This window comes from Zalophus californianus, chromosome 11, assembly GCF_009762305.2.
Source record: "Zalophus californianus isolate mZalCal1 chromosome 11, mZalCal1.pri.v2, whole genome shotgun sequence".
NCBI classification, from domain to species: domain Eukaryota; kingdom Metazoa; phylum Chordata; class Mammalia; order Carnivora; family Otariidae; genus Zalophus; species Zalophus californianus.
In genome coordinates this window covers 44,104,260-44,122,664 of record NC_045605.1, presented here as the reverse complement: position 1 = coordinate 44,122,664, position 18,405 = coordinate 44,104,260, and positions in this window count along the sequence as shown.

Sequence of the window (18,405 nt, the reverse complement as noted above, 5' to 3'; positions counted from 1 at the left end):
CACATAGTAAAGAAAAATAGTCTTGCTAAAAAGTAATACCTGGGAAATACAAGGTTTTATTAATCATGACAGTTGGTGATATTCTTTTAGCTCTAAAAACTGGAACTATGAGCCTGAAAATTTGCAAATGTAAAGACTTGCAAGTGATAATCAAAAGAGATCATGGCTGAGGAGGGGGGCATGGTTCATTCAGCTTCTTCCACAAGTCAACACGAGTTCCTTGCCCTCAATGGGGCCATCTTCCCACCCTTCTGTAATTTGTGTCTCACCCTGATGGTTTCCCCATAGGAAGACCCACTCTGTTTGTCTTGGTTCCAGTTCTCACCTACTACTCAATCTTCTCTCGACACAACATTCACAGCCCTACTTGTGTCATTGACCCTGAAGCCCTTCAGAACTAATTCCATTGTGTCTTTATTCCTGTTCCCATCAGTCATCTCCCGAAGTTCAGGACTCCCAGATCATTCCCTGTCTCCTGCTTGTAGCCCTGCATCCCCTACTGTGATCCTGCTTCTTAATTGGGCCTCAGCATTTGAAATCCTTCCACCATGTCCTCAGGAACTCATCCATTATGTCATCCGCAAAGTCCTCTACTTCACAACGATGTCTCTCAACAGTCTCTCCACCTTCTGGAAACTGACTTTTGCTAAGGATCCTGCCTTCCCTAGGGTTGTCTAACGTACCAGCATGATCATAAGATATTAACACATGGTTGGTAGTTGAGAGAAAAGATCAGTCCACAGAGAGACTTCCAGAATGGTTTCCTTCAACTTCCAGGTAAATGAGCTTTGGTGACCCTATAATTATCATAGGAGACACTATCTAACTTTCCTATGTATTTTATGCTGCAACTGTAACAGAACAGACTACAGAGAATCTTTGAGTTATAATCTCATTTTGCATTTCTCTGTGATTAAGAAAGGGGATCTTTGGTGTGGTCCAAAGAATCTAGGTTTGTACTCACTTCCAGAGGTTTGAATTCTGGCCCTTCAGTCTCCTACTTGTGTGACTCTGTGTAAAATTCCTAACCCTTTGCAGCCTGAATTGTCTTATTTTTATAATATAGAAGATAATATCTTTGAGAGTCTGAAAATTTAATGAGAAAATTTACATGAAAATAACTGAATAAAAACTGTATGCGCAAAATGACACTGTTCTTTAGGACTTATATGTCTGAGAAGCCTTTGTTTTGGAGAAGAACGTCCATAACTTTAACTTTGGGTATAATATCTCAATAGCTCCTACAAAAATAAATAATATAAAGGGAAATCATCCTACTTTTCAGATTGTTCCACATTATAATTAAAAAAACCCTTCATCTTTGTATATCCTTTCTCGTTATCCAAAACCTTTTCATACATATTATTTTCACAACTCTCCAAATATTAATTCATGTTTCCAGATGGAGACTGAATTTCAAAGAAATCCTTTTTACATTGCTCCTCAATGAAAATGATCTGTTTCGATAAACTATGTTTGCTGATTGTATCTCTAAATACAAGAAATTCCCAAATTCAAGAGAAGATTCATAAAATTAGGGAAGATTTAATAAAATAAAAGGTAGTTTAACTTCCAAAAATTAATAGAGCAAAGGATCTCTGCTTTCAAATGAGGTAGGCTGTGTCACACCTATACTCCCACCGGGTTTAAAACATTAAGCCTAGAAAAAGTCAGATTAAATTATACAAATCCTAATTTTGAAGACATTAAGATGCTGTGGGAACATGGACTAGATTAAAATTTCAGAGAAGCTTATATCTTGGGTAAGCAAGCTGATGATCTCCAGTCACTGTTCCCCATTGAGGTCATTGCCCATTCTGACCCCAGGCTGAGGATTGGGAGTGGCCCAGGCCTAGGACCTCTGATGGGGAAGGAAAAATCAAAAACTGTTAGCAACCATGCTGGGCTGGTGTAAAACAAGTTGGAAACCTGAGAGACCCCAAAGTCTACAATGATTCTGCTCCCAATCTCCAGTGTATTGGCAGTGGGGAGGGGGGCAGTTTCCACACCACCACCAATTCTTTAGCACTCTCTGGGTGTCCTACAGTTCAACTCAATTCTGACACTATCTACTGGGAGACAGCATTAGATTCCACAGGATAAGCGTTTGGTTCTACAAGACTCCCTACCCTACTTCAGATGCCAGTTGAAAGCCTCAGTTGTCACCTATGCCTCTGGCCAACTAACTAGATAAAGAGGTTCCCACCAATCCCTCCATGGGTTCAATTAATTTGCTAGAATGGCTCACAGAACTCAGAAACATTTTACTTATCAGATCATTAGTTTATTATAAAAGGATGTAACTCAGGAACAGCCAAATAGAATAGATACACAGGACAAGGTATGGGAAAAAGACACAGCTTCCATCCCCCTCCAAGCACACCATTCTCCCCCCATCTCCACGTGTCTGCCAATGGAGCCTCTCCAAACCCCATGCTTTGGGGTTCTTAGGGAGGCTACATTACATAGGCAAGACTAAATCATTGGCCATTGGTGGCTTAACTCAATCTTCAACCCCTCTACCCTCACCGGGAGGTTGGGGTGGGACTGAAAGTTTCAACCCTCAAATCACAGGCAACCAGCCCCTCCCTCCCACCCTCATCTTAAGGTGCTTTCTAAGTCACTTTATTAACATAACAAAAGATATCTTTATCTCTCTGGGCATTTAGGAAATTCTAAGGATTCTTGAGCTCTTGTCCCTAAAACTGGGACAAAGACCAAATACATACCTCTTATTATCAATCACAACATCACAAAATCCCTCATAAAATAGTTCCTAAATCCTGGGGCTGCACAGAGATTGGAGTTATGCAAAAGATTCTAGAAGGGGATGTTCAAATGCCCTTAGTCTCAGGGTGATGAGACTATAAAGACTGGTGGGACACGGTCAGCCTCAAGCACACACCCAACCTCTCCCCAGAGACATTTTACCAGATCGCGAAGTTGTATGAGGTAGGAGGCCTCAAAGCTATGTGGAAACCTTTGAAGAGCATAGTTGGATCTCCCATGGTTTTTCAGTACCAAAGAGACAAAGGCTTGCCAATCTTTCAGTATAAACCCTAGGATTTAGGATTGTTACATGTTCTTGGTGAACTGTCCTCTTTATTACCACACGATTGCACTCTCGTTGATAATATTCCACCTTCTAAAGTCTATTTTGTCTTACATTACTATAGTCACATGAGTTCTTTTGATTAGTTTTAGGTACAAAAGTACACATCTCCTTCTCCCACAGCAGTTTCTCTCATATTTTGATAATATGGTAGGTAACTTCAGTTTATTAAGTGATCAGAAAGGCTTCACATTGCATGCTAAATATCCAGCATGGTTACATGGGCTGGACATGCCATGAAGGCATGAAGTAGGGGTGTGACTCTCATGTCCCTTCCACATATGCTCTCAACATGCACTTTGCAGAGACACATATAAGCAATGAGCTTCCCACACTCACAGCAATCTCTCCAGCACACTCAAGAGGATGCCCAGAAATTTTCAGTGCACTAAGTTCTAATTCTGTTTCTTTCCCAGTCAGAAAGCAAAGGAGTGTGACATGACATTTAGTCAATCCTTCTCATTTATTTTTTAACGTACATCATTCCTTGGAAATTTTATTTATTGTTAACCTAAATGCATGCCAAATTGGTAATTTTCTCAGTATTGGTTGAGGGCAAACTTATAGCTGAAACCAAACAATGTAGGCCAGTACCTGTTCCCTCAAAATTCCACAGGGATGCTAGACCATCTAGGCAGATTCTTCAAAGAATGTGACTAAAGAGCCACCTCCTGAGGTTAGGGTAAATTTGGAAGGAAAGCAGTTGAGGGTATAAAGATACTTTCTCCCCACTACTCACTCCCAGACAAAAGAAAAGGTGTGTTCTCCTTATTTCAGGCCTATTGAGACAGGTTGCAAGAAGACCACTTAGGCAACTTGATATACAGCCCTTGGAGTTTGGGAACTAGTGACAAAAAAATCTGAACTGGGTAGGCTGTGACTACTGTCCTAGGGCCAGAGTGAAAAGTGGTATCCACAGCGGGAAGCAGCTGAGTTTCCAGTACTGATGGGGGGGAGATGCATATTTGTCAAGGACCCAACAAGGATTGCATAGTAGGGAGCCAGCCTGGAGAGTGCTTTGAAATAGACTCTGTCCAAGAGTTAGCCTCATTATAAATGTGTTTATTAGATTTGTAAAGAAAAGGGTAGAAGTCATGAGTGGACAGCCAAGAAGAAGACACTGCCAACCTCAAGAATGTGAAAATCAGATGTTTCCAACTGAGAAATCTCCAAGGAAGCCACAAATGTGCCTCATACAGGGGAAAAAAGAAAATCACTGACCATCCATCATGCCCAGAGACCACTAGCTCCAGATCACAAGCAAACAATTGAAGCATGGCATTTCCTGAATCTGACCTCTTTGTTCTTTCCTTACACCAGTCCTAGAGAATTCAAGAATCTCATCTAGTGAAAAGAAGCTTATCATGCATGGTTTTTTACCCCCAAACTGGCTTCCCAACACGATATTCATGCAAGTTGAAGAAAAGGGAAACTTTAGTTTCAAAGGGATTTCATAGTTTTCAGTTATTAGACTGCGATTTTTCTTGGAACTAAAGTGATGTTTAATTATCTGTGAGTGACTAGAATTGTCTTAGTACCTGATCTATTTTTCACAGGTAGCAAAGGAAGAAACAGCTTCACGGTATTTACATGAATAGGTATTGGTTGTAAGGAGACAGTAGTTTCTGTCAGCCTCTTGTCACAGAGTAGCTAGATGCAGATCAATTCCATCTCCTCTTCCAGGGAAACACAGGAAAAGTAATTTCCCAGCTTTCATTGTATTTGGGTTGGGGTCATGTGACTGAAATTTGGGCAGTAACTGTCCAGTAAAAAGGGACTGGAGATTTCCACTATGTAGGTCTGGCTATGAACCACCCAAAGATTCCTATCTAATTTTCTCTGACCTTATGCCTAAAAGTCAAAGGTCTATAGGACCACAGATGATGGACATCATGCTGCATGATGGGAAATCAACATCCCCAAGTCACTACTTGGAAGGCAGTACTACCCCAAAATCCCCAGCAAATCACCTGACCCTATGCAGACTGTTACACGAGCAAAAACTAAACCTTTGTTTTAATCTACTGTGATTTGTTTTCCTCAGCAGCTAGAGTTAATTACCCTGATGAATACACAGCCTAACTCTCTTTCTGACAACATTAGCAATTATACACATCATACCCACAACTGATGGTGATTAATCAGTGAGTGGTAACACTAAGTAGAGAGTGATTTCCTTGCAGAACCAGAGGTCTCCTCCTAAAGCCTGATGAGAACACAGAATCACAGACATCTGTCCTTTAGTGGACAGGCTACCAGGACTGCATCACAAGTCTGTGGTGTGGAGAGAAAAGTAGGATATGTCTATCTGAAGTCCACAGGAATGGTAAAGGCCAGTTGGGAATTTAAACCCTGTCCAAACTTAAAACAAGGTCAACTCCTGGTTTCTTAGTGGGAGGATTACTATCTATTAAATAAATTAAGGTTTCATCAAATGATTAATACAATGCAAGGACAAAACAGTCCTCAGAGTTTTAGAGCAAAACATCTTTTTCTTTGAAAAGTGTCATGGATTTTTAGGAGTTTATTAGGAAGGGAATGTAGTAGAGGAAAAACAGCCCGCCATTCGGAATTTGCTAAATCCTAGCTAAAACTTCCTTTATAAGGTATCAGCTTACTACCATAACTGTCACTTCTTAAGAGAAAAGTTTAAAGAAATTTATCTCTACCATGTTTTGCATTATCATTCCTATATATTTTCATAATACATGTTGTGAACAAGAAACAATTATTTATTGGATAAGAGATGCAGGCTCTACATCACTGAAAAAAAAAGTAACCTCCCCTTGAGGCTCAGTCATATTTAAATAGTAATAACAGAACTTGTGATGTATCAGATATTGAGCTAAATGGTTTATTACAAACATCAAGTTTGTAGAAATATTGTGGTATAATGAAAAGAGCTAATGTTTTAGAGTCAGGTAGGTCTGAGCTCAAAATTGACTCTTAACTATCTGGGTACCTTGAACAAGTTGCATATCCTTGTTGAATCTCATTCCCTTATCTTTAAGAAAGGGACAATAATATCTAACAAATGTTACCATATGTAAAACTTCTTCTATAGCACTTAGTACATAATAGGTACTCAATAAATTCACAAGTCTAACAGTAGGCACAGAAAATTTGTCAATGCTTTGAATAACATTGTCCTGGTATTTCTGGCCACATAGCCTTAGTGTTTCACCAGTAAATCCGATTGGGCAGAGGAGTAACTATAAATGACTTTTGGTATACAAAAAGCTAGATTTGGGTACACATTAATGTTGAATCAAAAGGCCAAAACTATTGTTAATACAATGCCTTGGTTATAGCTGAAAAATCAAGTCAGGTGACCTACTCTTTGTCTTCAGATCCTGATCATAATTTTATACACTTAAATTAATTTATTCCACCAGCCCTGTTCATTTTCCTGACTTTCCCTCATCTGTAGTTTGAAGATCACTATTAACATTATCTTCTTTAGCTCCTCTGATGTTGCAGACATTCACAAGACCTACCACAACATTTCCTGCCAGACATGATCAAAGCTTTGAAGTCAAAGACACTTTTCATGGAAGTTTTTCGACAGTTGGTCTATGATGAGCAATTAATAGGGTGTCTCCTTCTTACTGGGGCTTGCGTGCAATTAGTGCTAAGGGTTTATGGGGTATTTCTGAATATTTTTCCTTTTGATTTGGATTCTATCTGACCGAATGTTCTCAATCTCTCAATAAAATTTTATAGTGTTCTGTGTACAGGGAAACCTTGCACATCATTCATTAGCTAGGTAGTTTTTAAATTTTTTTCTGATTACTTTTTGCTGGTATATAAAAGGCAAATTGATATTTGTATGCTGAATTTATTAAATTAACTTGCTAATTCTTAAAGTTTATCTGGAGATTTTTTGGGATTTTCCACATATGTAATCACGTTATCCACAAATAATGACAGTTTATTTTTAATTCCTTTCCAAAACTCGGGCCATTTTCTTCTAACTAGGAGCTCCAGTATAAAGTTACACAGCAAAGGTGTAAGTGGGCATCTTACTCTCATTCCTGATCTCATGGTGCAAACTTCAAAGATTTTACCATTAATTGGTGAGGGGTTTATAAATGTTCTTTATAAGATTAAAGAAGTTTCTTTCTAGTATGCTAGGATTTTATCATGTGAATTCATGTAGAGTGGCATCAAATGCTTTTTTCTGCAACAACTGACATATGATTTTTTTCCTTCATTTTCTTAATATAGCATATTATATTGATTTTGAATATTGAAACAATCTGAAATAAACCCACCCTGATCTCACTTGATTCCATTATCAGCCAATATAATTTGGGATTTTCTCATCTATGTTTATGACAGATATTAACCTGTAATATTTCTTTCTTAATGTGTCCTTATCAGGTTTTGTTATCAAGATTATACTGGCTTAATAAAATTAGAAGTGTTCCCTCTTTTTCTATTTTCTGACCAAGTTTAGATAAGACTGGTGTTATTTTTTTCCTTTAATGTTTGGAATAATTCACCACTAAATTCATCTGTGCTTATAGTTTCCTTTGTGGGAAGGTTTTTATTTTCTTTCACATTTCTTTACTAGATAAAGGACCATGCAATTTCTATAATATGCCTTGTGTATTTTTTTTTTAAAGATTTTATTTATTTATTCATGAGAGACAGAAGGAGAGAGAGAGAGGGAGAGAGAGAGAGAGAGAGAGAAGCAGAGGGAGAAGCAGGCTCCCAAGGAGCAGGGAGCCCGATGTGGGACTCGATCCCAGGACCCTGGGATCATGACCTGAGCCGAAGGCAGACGCTTAACCATCTGAGCCACCCAGGCGCCCGCCTTGTGTATTTTTTTTTTTAAAGATTTTATTTATTTATTTGAGAGAGAGAGAATGAGAGATAGAGAGCATGAGAGGGAAGAGGGTCAGAGGGAGAAGCAGACTCCCTGCTGAGCAGGGAGCCCGATGTGGGACTCGATCCCAGGACTCCAGGATCATGACCTGAGCTGAAGGCAGTCACTTAACCAACTGAGCCACCCAGGCGCCCCGCCTTGTGTATGTTTTTAATAAATTGCATTTTAAAGTCATTTGCAGGTTTTATCAAAATTGTATAATTTGATGGCAAATGTTTTTCATTATCTCTATTTTAATTTCTTTAGACTCTAATAATAATGCCCTCACTTTTATTCCTGATATTATTTGTGCTCACATTTACCTTCATAACAACTCTATGAAGTAGGTATTATAATTTTCTCACCTTTACAGAGGAGGTAATGAATCTCAAAGAACTAAGAAGCTGTCCAAGTTCACGTAACCAGTCAGCACAGATGCAGGACTCAAAGCAAGATCTGTCACCTCAAAAGCCTATATTTTTTACAACCACATCATACTCATTCCAAACATACATGGTAGTCATGGCTATACGCTTATTTGAGTCCTTTCGGGGGTGGGAGAACATAAGGGAGCAGAGCTTTTGTCCACGAAAAAGAGAAAATAGACTAGGAACAAGATAAATGAACTTTCCTCAGTCTCTAAACACTTACACATTTAACATCAGTACTGTTTTGACTCAGTTTCCGCTTAACATGTGCCTTTCTGGGCTACTCAGTTTCTCTGAAGAGCACCTCCTCATCCTGTTAGAAAACTTTAAATTGTCCTTTAACTACCAGCTTCTATTCCATGAAGTCTTCCTTCCATTCTGTTGTTCTATTCTGCATCTTCAATCCCAAGAATTCCTTAACTCTCCTAACAAAATAGATCTCTCTGTTATATTACCACTATAGTTATTCTTTTAAAAACCTCTATTATAGCTCCTATATTGACATACAGAATTGTGACTATGTTTATAAACATCTGCTCTCCCACTTATCAGTTTCTTGAGGTTAATAGGCACGATGTCTCCTGCATTTTGCGATCTTCATTGTTGAACATAATCATAAAGGAGGTGCACAGTGAAAACATGATCACTGTTTTATAGGGCTAATTATTTTTATGCAGTCTTCTGACCTCCCCTAAGACCTTTTCCCTCAAGGAATCTACTACAACAAAACGCTACTTGGCATATACTAAGTGTGCTGTCTACCTATGGACTTTCTGAGAAGAAAAAATGGTCTCAACTTTCACCATTCGAAGCTCCAAATGTAATTATTTTAAATGAAGAAATGCTGATACCTGTCTACAAAAACTGAAGCATCTTTCAAATGTTTACCTCTAACTAGTTAATGCTTAAACACACCATCGCAGACTTAATTGTATTATCTCAATGAGAGACATCAAAGTCTAAATTTGATCTAAATTTGAAGCTTTTACTAAATGTGAGACTCAGAATAAATATTTGCCCTGTTCCCCTTCTTCTCCCCACCCCATTCCATTCTCCCTGGTTTACAAATTATGAATGTACCTTGTGAAGAACAGACCAAAACCCTCAAAGAAGCTCGAAGAAAACCTGGTAAACTAAGAGCTGCAATATGGGGCAAGACCACTAGGTGGAACCTCATAAAATCTGTTTGTCTATGGCCTGTTACTAATCCCTTTAGCGGTGGAATGCTGAGGCTGAAAAGGACCAAGGAAAGCAACAAACCAACCCCTTCATTTTCTTAGAGAAGGAATGTGAGGGCCAGCCAAGGAAGGACGAGCCTAGGCCCCTCGCTGAATTAGTAGTGGTAGACCCCACGTCAGCACCCAGAGTTTGTATTGCTGTAGGTCTCTGGATTTGCCACAGTGATTATTTTGCCCCAGGGCTATGAAGTGGAAAGGCGTACAGCTTAAATAAAAACAGGTGATATGGCTGATCAGTCGTCTGTATGACGAGACAAAGCAGTATTGGCACAACATTAATTAGCTTGTGTTCTGGAATAGTATGGATCCTCAGAAAAAGAAAGACAGGATATAGCTTTCATGACAGAGGACAAGTCATTTTAAGCCCCCAGCTATTTCTCCTGATCTCCATCCTACTTGCCCAAGCATACTTTTTGTAGAACTTCCTGGAAGGTGTTAGAATTACAAAGACATGCAAAAACCTCAGTAGTTAAGGATTTTAAGGGAACAAAGGAAATGCAAAAACAGTCCCTAGCAGGCCAGGAAATAGCCTCACTAGATCGGAGACGACAAAACAGTGGTAAAAAAAAAAAGAGTAAGCAAGACCCTGCCTTTCTTACCTGAGACCAGGAGCCCAGAACCCCAAGCAGTTTACGCCCTTTCTGGGAGCACACCCAGAGCCCCTTCCCCTGGTCTGACAGTCACCTCTGCTTCCTTACCATGTTAAAGTCTCCGCCCGAGGAGGAAGACAGGCTTCATTACCATCACACAGGATTCAGGGGTAGGCTTGTTTTCTAAGTGTCTGTGCAACCTTATGCCTGCCTTCATATGCGATGACTAAAGCTCCCCTTTCTGAATATTCATCCTAATCCTAATTTTTTTTAATTTTTTTAAAGATTTTATTTATTTATTTGAGAGAGAGAATGAGAGATAGCACGAGAGGGAAGAGGGTCAGAGGGAGCAGCAGACTCCCCGCTGAGCAGGGAGCCCGATGTGGGACTCGATCCTGGGACTCCAGGATCATGACCTGAGCCGAAGGCAGTCGCTTAACCAACTGAGCCACCCAGGCGCCCTCCTAATCCTAATTTAAAGGAACCCACTCACCGCTGCTCTGGGAGTCCTGGCTTTGAAAGTGGCGTCCTGTGATCTCCTTATTGGATGTAAATAAAGTTTCCTTTGTGTGACAACTCCACTTGCTGTAGTCTCTACCTCTGAGTCCCTTATCACCAAGAAGTGAACTCAACATTAGTTCATATAGTATTAACCTACTTGAGCCAGAGGCAGCAGGCTTCAGGGTCTGTCTGTAACAGTGCATCAGAATGAAAGTAGCTCAACTTCTCACTGCAGAATCGAGACCTTACATTACGGGTCTATTTCAACTGTAGGAAGGGGTTTGTGCAGACTGGGTGGAAAGGACTCTCAGTAGCTTTTCCACCGACAAACCGTGTAGTCTTAGAGGCAGATTTCCTGCCCACTATCTGTAAGGGGTAGAGCAGTGCAGTCCGCCTTGCCTAAGGGGCACAATCCGAACAAGGAGTTAATGGGATTTGGGATCAGACGACTGCAGAACAAAACTGATGGAGACAGGTTATCAGAGGCAGCTTCTCCACCCCTTCAGTTCTATCTGGTCCCTTATCCCAGGGTCCCCAATCTGCCATGCAGCTGTCCTAGAGAGGGAACATGGCAGACAAACACAGGGATCTGAGAAATGGAGGTAAGACAGGAGGTATAGTGTTAAGAGTTAGTTGGACAGGTAGGGAGTCAGGGCCAAGGTCCCCAACAAGAAAATACAGTCGAGACAGCTAAGATTTGTTTTGCAGCTTAGACAGGACCGCACTTGATGAGGGAATAGAAGGCAAGCTGAGGACAAAGTAGAAGCTGACACCCCACAACCCCCCCATGGGATATATGTGACATTCCTCATGCACTCCTGTCTCCCTAAAGCTAGGAAAAACAAATAGTTAAACTTATAGAAATCACAATCCTATAAGACGTAAGTCTCCCTCAGTTTACAAATGTCTTAGCAATCTACAAGAACAAAGTGTTTCTATCAATAACCTAGCTTCCAGAAGGAAATATAGATACAATTAAATGTCCTTATAACCGGCAGCCCATTGACAGATCCTTGAAGCGGGCAGAGTATAATGTTCCTCCAGAAGCTCCCAACTATCTTTATGTTAATGTCTCGCTAGAGGGAAAAACAACCTTAATTTGACAATGGCAAAGCCTCAGATATCTGTGAGTTTTCTTTAACATATGAAAGTTCTTTCAAAACCTCCCTTTTTCCAAAAAAATGAAAAAAAGAAAAAAAAGAAAAAAAAAATCTCCTTTTTCCTTACCTACCCCAGCCCCATAGTATATAATCAGTCACCTGTCTCAATCCCAGGCAGCAGCAGCTCTTTCTGCTCAGGGGTCCTGTCCCCGTGCTTTAATAAACCACCATTTTGCACCAAAGACTCCTCAAGAATTCTTTCTTGGTCATTGGCTCTGGACCTCACCCCACCGAACCTCACCTATATTCCAAAAACACATCACACTGACATTCTGGTTTGCAGCCTTTGTAGAACTGACTACTGCAAAACGTCCTAAAATAAGACAATTAACCATGAAATCATTTTCAATATCACGGGCAAGGGGCAATTAAGACCTAATCCCCAGATGTCAGCAAAAAAAAAAGACAAAGACCATCAGCACGTGGACATTAACCTAATAGGTAGATACATGACCAAAGCCCTGATTGGCACGGCTCAGCACAGCCTGACTGCTTAAAAAAGTTCCACAAAAAAGCTCATAAAACCCCTAAACTTAGAACAACCCACTGGGGCCTCCCTCCCTCTCTAGAAGCTTTATACTCTTGCTCAGTAAACTTTGCTCTGTTGCCCACCACTCTTCATCTGGTCTACTGCTTCATTCTTTGAAGTGGTGCAATCAAGAACAACAGGCACTAAGGGGACACAAATCCACTAACATTTTCTGGGGGCTCACCCTGGATTTTCACCATCATCAAGGACATCTACCATTGAGTAGTGGGCAGCAAGTCTCTCTCTCTCTCTCTGTCTCTCTCTCTCTTTTTGCTTGGCAAAACAACGGGCACTCATCAGCCATGTAAGAGTGATTAGCACGTCTGCCATTCTCAAGTCTCAGGAGACGGGTTTTCTGGGCTCCTTTCAGACTGATCCACCAACATCAGTTGGGAATGTCAGTTTGGTGAGGACTCAAAATTCCCTTTGGGGCAGATCACAAGATGTGGGGAACCCGGGAAAACCAAACAGTAATTGAGGGGTCCTGACCAAGGCTACTCTTCGGTGGACACCCAAAGGCTCAGAGGAACCTGGCTCCTTTACAAGCCCAAGTGGGCATTCAGAGAGAAACTCCTCCAACCACTCTTTTCTCAGCTGATTCCTCCCCAAGGAGAATGAGTGGGGAAAAACCCAGGACAGTCTCCCTGAACATCCTCTTGAGGGTGGCCTCCAAGGGATCATATTCACAGTTCCCTGTCATGGTGAGGAACAGCCTTCTGTCTCTGCCATCCTGGCTTTGGTGGCATCTTTGACTCATACTCCCTTACCTGGTTACCTAGTCAGATGGAAGGAGTCTTCATATTAACAAGATGGGCAGGCCATCGAGACCTCAGGATCCTGGCCCAGACAACACTTCAGAAAGACCACCCTTTGATTCCTCTATTAGGAAAGGGCAGGCACTACCTTCTCTGTGCAAAGAGGCATGATTGTTGTTTCTGCCTAAATAGAGGGTACAATCCACCACCCCTGAGTTTTGATCTCTGTGATGTACCATTAAGTCAACTTCCTCAACTCACTGGGGCCATCCTGCCCCACCCTATTGACACCCCCCCATGGGAATTACAGTGGACTCCCCGATGGCTGTGTCATATCTATGAAAGAATTGCAAGACAAGAATCAGGGACGAGGGTCTTTCCATGTTACTTCCCCCTCCCTGGGGGCACCCTATCTTGTCCCTCCAACAGCTGGCCTTTTCTTTTTAATTTTTTATTCTTATGTTAATCACCATACATTACATCATTAGTTTTTGATGTAGTGTTCCGTGATTCATTGTTTGTGCATAACACCCAGTGCTCCACGCAGAACGTGCCCTCTTTAATACCCTTCACCAGGCTAACACATCCCCCCACCCCCCTCACCTCTAGAAACCTCAGTTTGTTTTTCAGAGTCCATCATCTCTCAAGGTTCGTCTCCCCCTCCGATTTACCCCCTTCATTCCTCCCCTCCTCCTTTCTTGTTTTTCTTTTCTTTGTTTTCTTAACATATATTGCATTATTTGTTTCACAGGTACAGATCTGTGATTCAAAAGTCTTGGACACTTCACAGCGCTCATCATAGCACATACCCTCTCCAGTGTCTATCACCCAGCCACCCCATCCCTCCCACCCCACACCCACTGCAGCAACCCTCAGTTTGATTCCTGATATTAAGAATTCCTCATATCAGTGAGGTCATGTGATACATGTCTTTCTCTGATTGACATATTTCACACAGCATAACACCCTCCAGTTCCATCCACGTCGTTGCAAATGGCGAGATCTCATTCCTTTTGATGGCTGCAAAATATTCCATTGTGTTTATATACCCCATCTTCTTTATCCATTCATCTGTCAATGAACATCTTGGACCTTTCCACAGTTTGGCTATTGTGGACATTGCTGCTATAAACATCGGGGTGCATGTACCCCTTCGGATCCCTACATTTGTATCTTTGTGGTAAATACCCAGTAGTGCAATAGCTGGATCATATGGTAGCTCTATTTTCAACTTTTTGAGGAACTTCCATACAGTTTTCCAAAGTGGTTGCACCAGCTTGCATTCCCACCAACAGTGTAGGAGGGTTCCCCTTTCTCCACATCCCCGCCAACATCTGTCATTTCCTGACTTGTTAATTTTAGCCATTCTGACTGGTGTGAGGTGGTATCTCATTGAGGTTTTGATTTGGATTTCCCTGATGCCAAACGATGTTGAGCACTTTTTCATGTGTCTGTTGGCCATTTGTATGTCTTCTTTGGAAAAATGTCTGTTCATGTCTTCTGCCCATTTCTTGATTGGATTATCTCTATGGGTGTTGAGTTTGATGAGTTCTTTATAGATTTTGGATACTAGCCCTTTATCGGATATTCCATTTGCAAATATTTTCTCCTATTCTGTCGGTTGTCTTTTGGTTTTGTGGACTGTTTATTTTGCTGTGCAAAAGCTTTTTATCTTGATGAAGTCCCAAGAGTTCATTTTTGCCCTTGCTTCCCTTGCCTTTGGTGATGTTTCTAGGAAGAAGTTGCTGCAGATGAGGTCGAAGAGGTTGCTATCTGTGTTCTCCTCTAGGATTTTGATGGACTCCTGTCTTACGTTTAGGTCTTTTAACCATTTGGAGTCTATTTTTGTGTGTGCTGTAAGGAAATGGTCCAGTTTCATTCTTCTGCATGTGGCTGTCCAATTTTCCCAACACCATTTGTTGAAGAGACTGTCTTTTTGCCATTGGACATTCTTTCCTGTTTTGTCAAAGATGAGTTGACCATAGAGTTGAGGGTCCATTTCTGGGCTCTCTATTCTGTTCCATTAATCTATGTGTCTGTTTTTGTGCCAGTACCATACTGTCTTGATGATGACAGCTTTGAAATAGAGCTGGAAGTCCAGAATTGTGATGCCGCCAGCTTTGCTTTGCTTTTTCAACATTCTTCTGGCTATTCGGGGTCTCTTCTGGTTCCATACAAATTTTAGGATTATTTGTTCCATTTCTTTGAAAAAAGTGGATGGTATTTTGGTGGGGATTGCATTGAATGTGTAGATTGCTCTAGGTAGCATTGACATCTTCACAATGTTTGTTCTTTCAATCCATGAGCATGCAACGTTTTTCCATTTCTTTGTAACTTCCTCAATTTCTTTCATGAGTATTTTATAGTTTTCTGAGTACAGATTCTTTGCCTCTTTGGTTAGACTTACTCCTAGGTATCTTATGGTTTTGGGTGCAATTGTAAATGGGATTGACTCCTTAATTTGTCTATCTTCTGTCTTGTTGTTGGTGTATAGGAATGTCACTGATTTCTGTGCATTGATTTTATATCCTGCCACTTTACTGAATTCCTTTATGAGTTCTAGCAGTTTTGGGGTGGAGTCTTCTGGGTTTTCCACATAAAGTATCATATCATCTGCAAAGAGTGAGAGTTTGACTTCCTCCTTGCCGATTTAGATGCCTTTGATTTTTTTTGTTGTCTGATTGCTGTGGCTAGGACTTCTAATACTTTGTTGAATAGCAGTGGTGATAGTGGACATCCCTGCCACGTTCCTGACCTTAGGGGGAAAGCTCTCAGTTTTTCCCCATTAGGAATGATATTCCCTGTAGGTTTTTCATAGATAGCTTTTATGATAGTGAGGTATGTGCCCTCTATCCCTATACTCTGAAGTGTTTTAATCAAGAAAGGATGTTGTCCTTTGTCAAATGCTTTTTCTGCATCTATTGAGAGGATCATATGATTCTTGTTCTTTCTTTTGTTAATATATTGTATCACGTTGATTGATTTGTGGATGTTGAACCAACCTTGCAGCACAGGGATAAATCCCACTTGGTCATGGTGAATAATCCTTTTAATGGACTGTTGGATCCTATTGGCTAGTATTTTGGTGAGAATTTTTAAATCCGTGTTCATCAAGGATATTGGTCTGTAATTCTCCTTTTTGATGGGGTCTTTGTCTGGTTTTGGGATCAAGGTGATGCTGGCCTCATAAAATGACTTTCGAAGTTTTCCTTCCATTTCTTTTTTGGAACAGTTTCAGAAGGATAGGTATTAATTCTTCTTTAAATGTTTGGTAGAATTCTCCTGGGAAGCAATCTGGCCCTGGGCTTTTGTTTGTTGGGAGATTTTTGATGACTGCTTCAATTTCCTTAGTGGTTATAGGTCTGTTCAGGTTTTTTATTTCTTCCTGGTTCAATTTTGGTAGTTGATACATCTCTAGGAATGCATTCATTTCTTCCAGGTTATCTAATTTGCTGGCATAGAGTTGCTCAAAATATGTTCTTATAATTGTATTTCTTTGGTTTTGATTATGATCTCTCCTCTTTCATTCATGATTTTGTTGATTTGGGTCATTTCTCTTTTCTTTTTTTAAGTCTGGCCAGGGGTTTATCAATCTTGTTAATTCTTTCAAAGAACCAGCTCCTAGTTTCGTTGATCTGTTCTACTGTTCTTTTGGTTTCTAGTTCATTGATTTCTGCTCTGATCTTTATTATTTCTCTTCTCCTGCTGGGTTTAGGCTTTACTTGCTGTTTTTTCTCCAGATCCTTTAGGTGTAGGGTTAGGTTGTGTATTTGAGACCTTTCTTGTTTCTTGAGAAAGGCTTGTATTGCTATATACTTTCCTCTCAGGATTGCCTTTGCTGTATCCCAAAGATTTTGAACAGTTGTGTTTTCATTTTAATTGGTTTCCATGAGTTTTTTTAATTCTTCTTTAATTTCCTGGTTGACCCATTCATTCTTTAGTAGGATGCTCTTTAGCCTCCCTGTATTTGAGTTCTTTCTGATTTTCCTCTTGTGATTGAGTTCTAGTTTCAAAGCATTGTGGTCTGCAAATATGCAGGCGATAATCCCAATCTTTTGGTACTGGTGGAGACCTGATTTGTGACCTAAGATGTGATCTATTCTGGAGAATGTTCCATGGGCACTAGAGAAGAATGTGTATTCTGTTGCTTTGGGATGGAATATTCTGAATATGTCTGTGAAGTCCATTTTGTCCAGTGTGTCATTTAAAGTCTTTTTTTCCTTGTTGATCTTTTGCTTAGATGATCTGTCCATTTCAGTGAGGGGGGTGTTTAAGTCCCCCACTATTATTGTATTGTTGTAATGTGTTTCTTTGCTTTTGTTACTAATTGCCTTATATAATTGCCTGCTCCCATGTTAGGGGCATAGAAATTTACAATTTTTGGATCTTCCTGTTGGATAGACCATTTAAGTAGGATATAGTGTCCTTCCTCATCTTTTATTACAGTCTTTGGTTTAAAATCTAATTTGTCTGATATAAGGATTGCCACCCCAGTTTTCTTTTGGTGTCCATTAGCATGGTAAATGGTTTTCCACCCCCTCACTATCAGTCTCGGGGTGTCTTTGGGTCTAAAATGAGTCTCTTGCAGACAGCATATTGATGGGTCTTGTTTTTCTAATACAATCTGATAGCCTATGTCTTTTGATTGGGGCATTTAGCCCATTTACATTCAGGGTAACTATTAAAGTTATGAATTTAGTGCCATTGTATTGCCTGTAAGGTGACTATTACTGTATATTGTCTGTGTTCCTTCCTGGTCTATGCTGCTTTTAGGCTCTCTCTTTGCTTAGAGGGCCCCTTTCAATATTTCTTCTGGACTGGTTTCATGTTTGCAAATTCCTTTAGTTTTTGTTTGTCCTGGAAGATTTTTATCTCTCCTTCTATTTTCAATGACAGCCTAGCTGGATATAGTATTCTTGGCTGCATATTTTTCTCGTTTTGTGCTCTGAATATATCATGCCAGTCCTTTGTGGCCTGCCAGGTCTCTGTGGATAGGTCTGTTGCCAATCTAATGTTTCTACCATTATAGGTTATATATCTCTTCTCCTGAGCTGCTTTCAAGATTTTCTCTTTGTCACTGAGACTCGTAAGTTTTACTATTAGATGTTGGGGTGTTGACCTATTTTTATTGATTTTGAGAGGGGTTCTCTGTGCCTCTTGGATTTTGATGCCTGTTTCCTTCCCCATATTAGGGAAGTTCTCTGCTATAATTTGCTCCAATA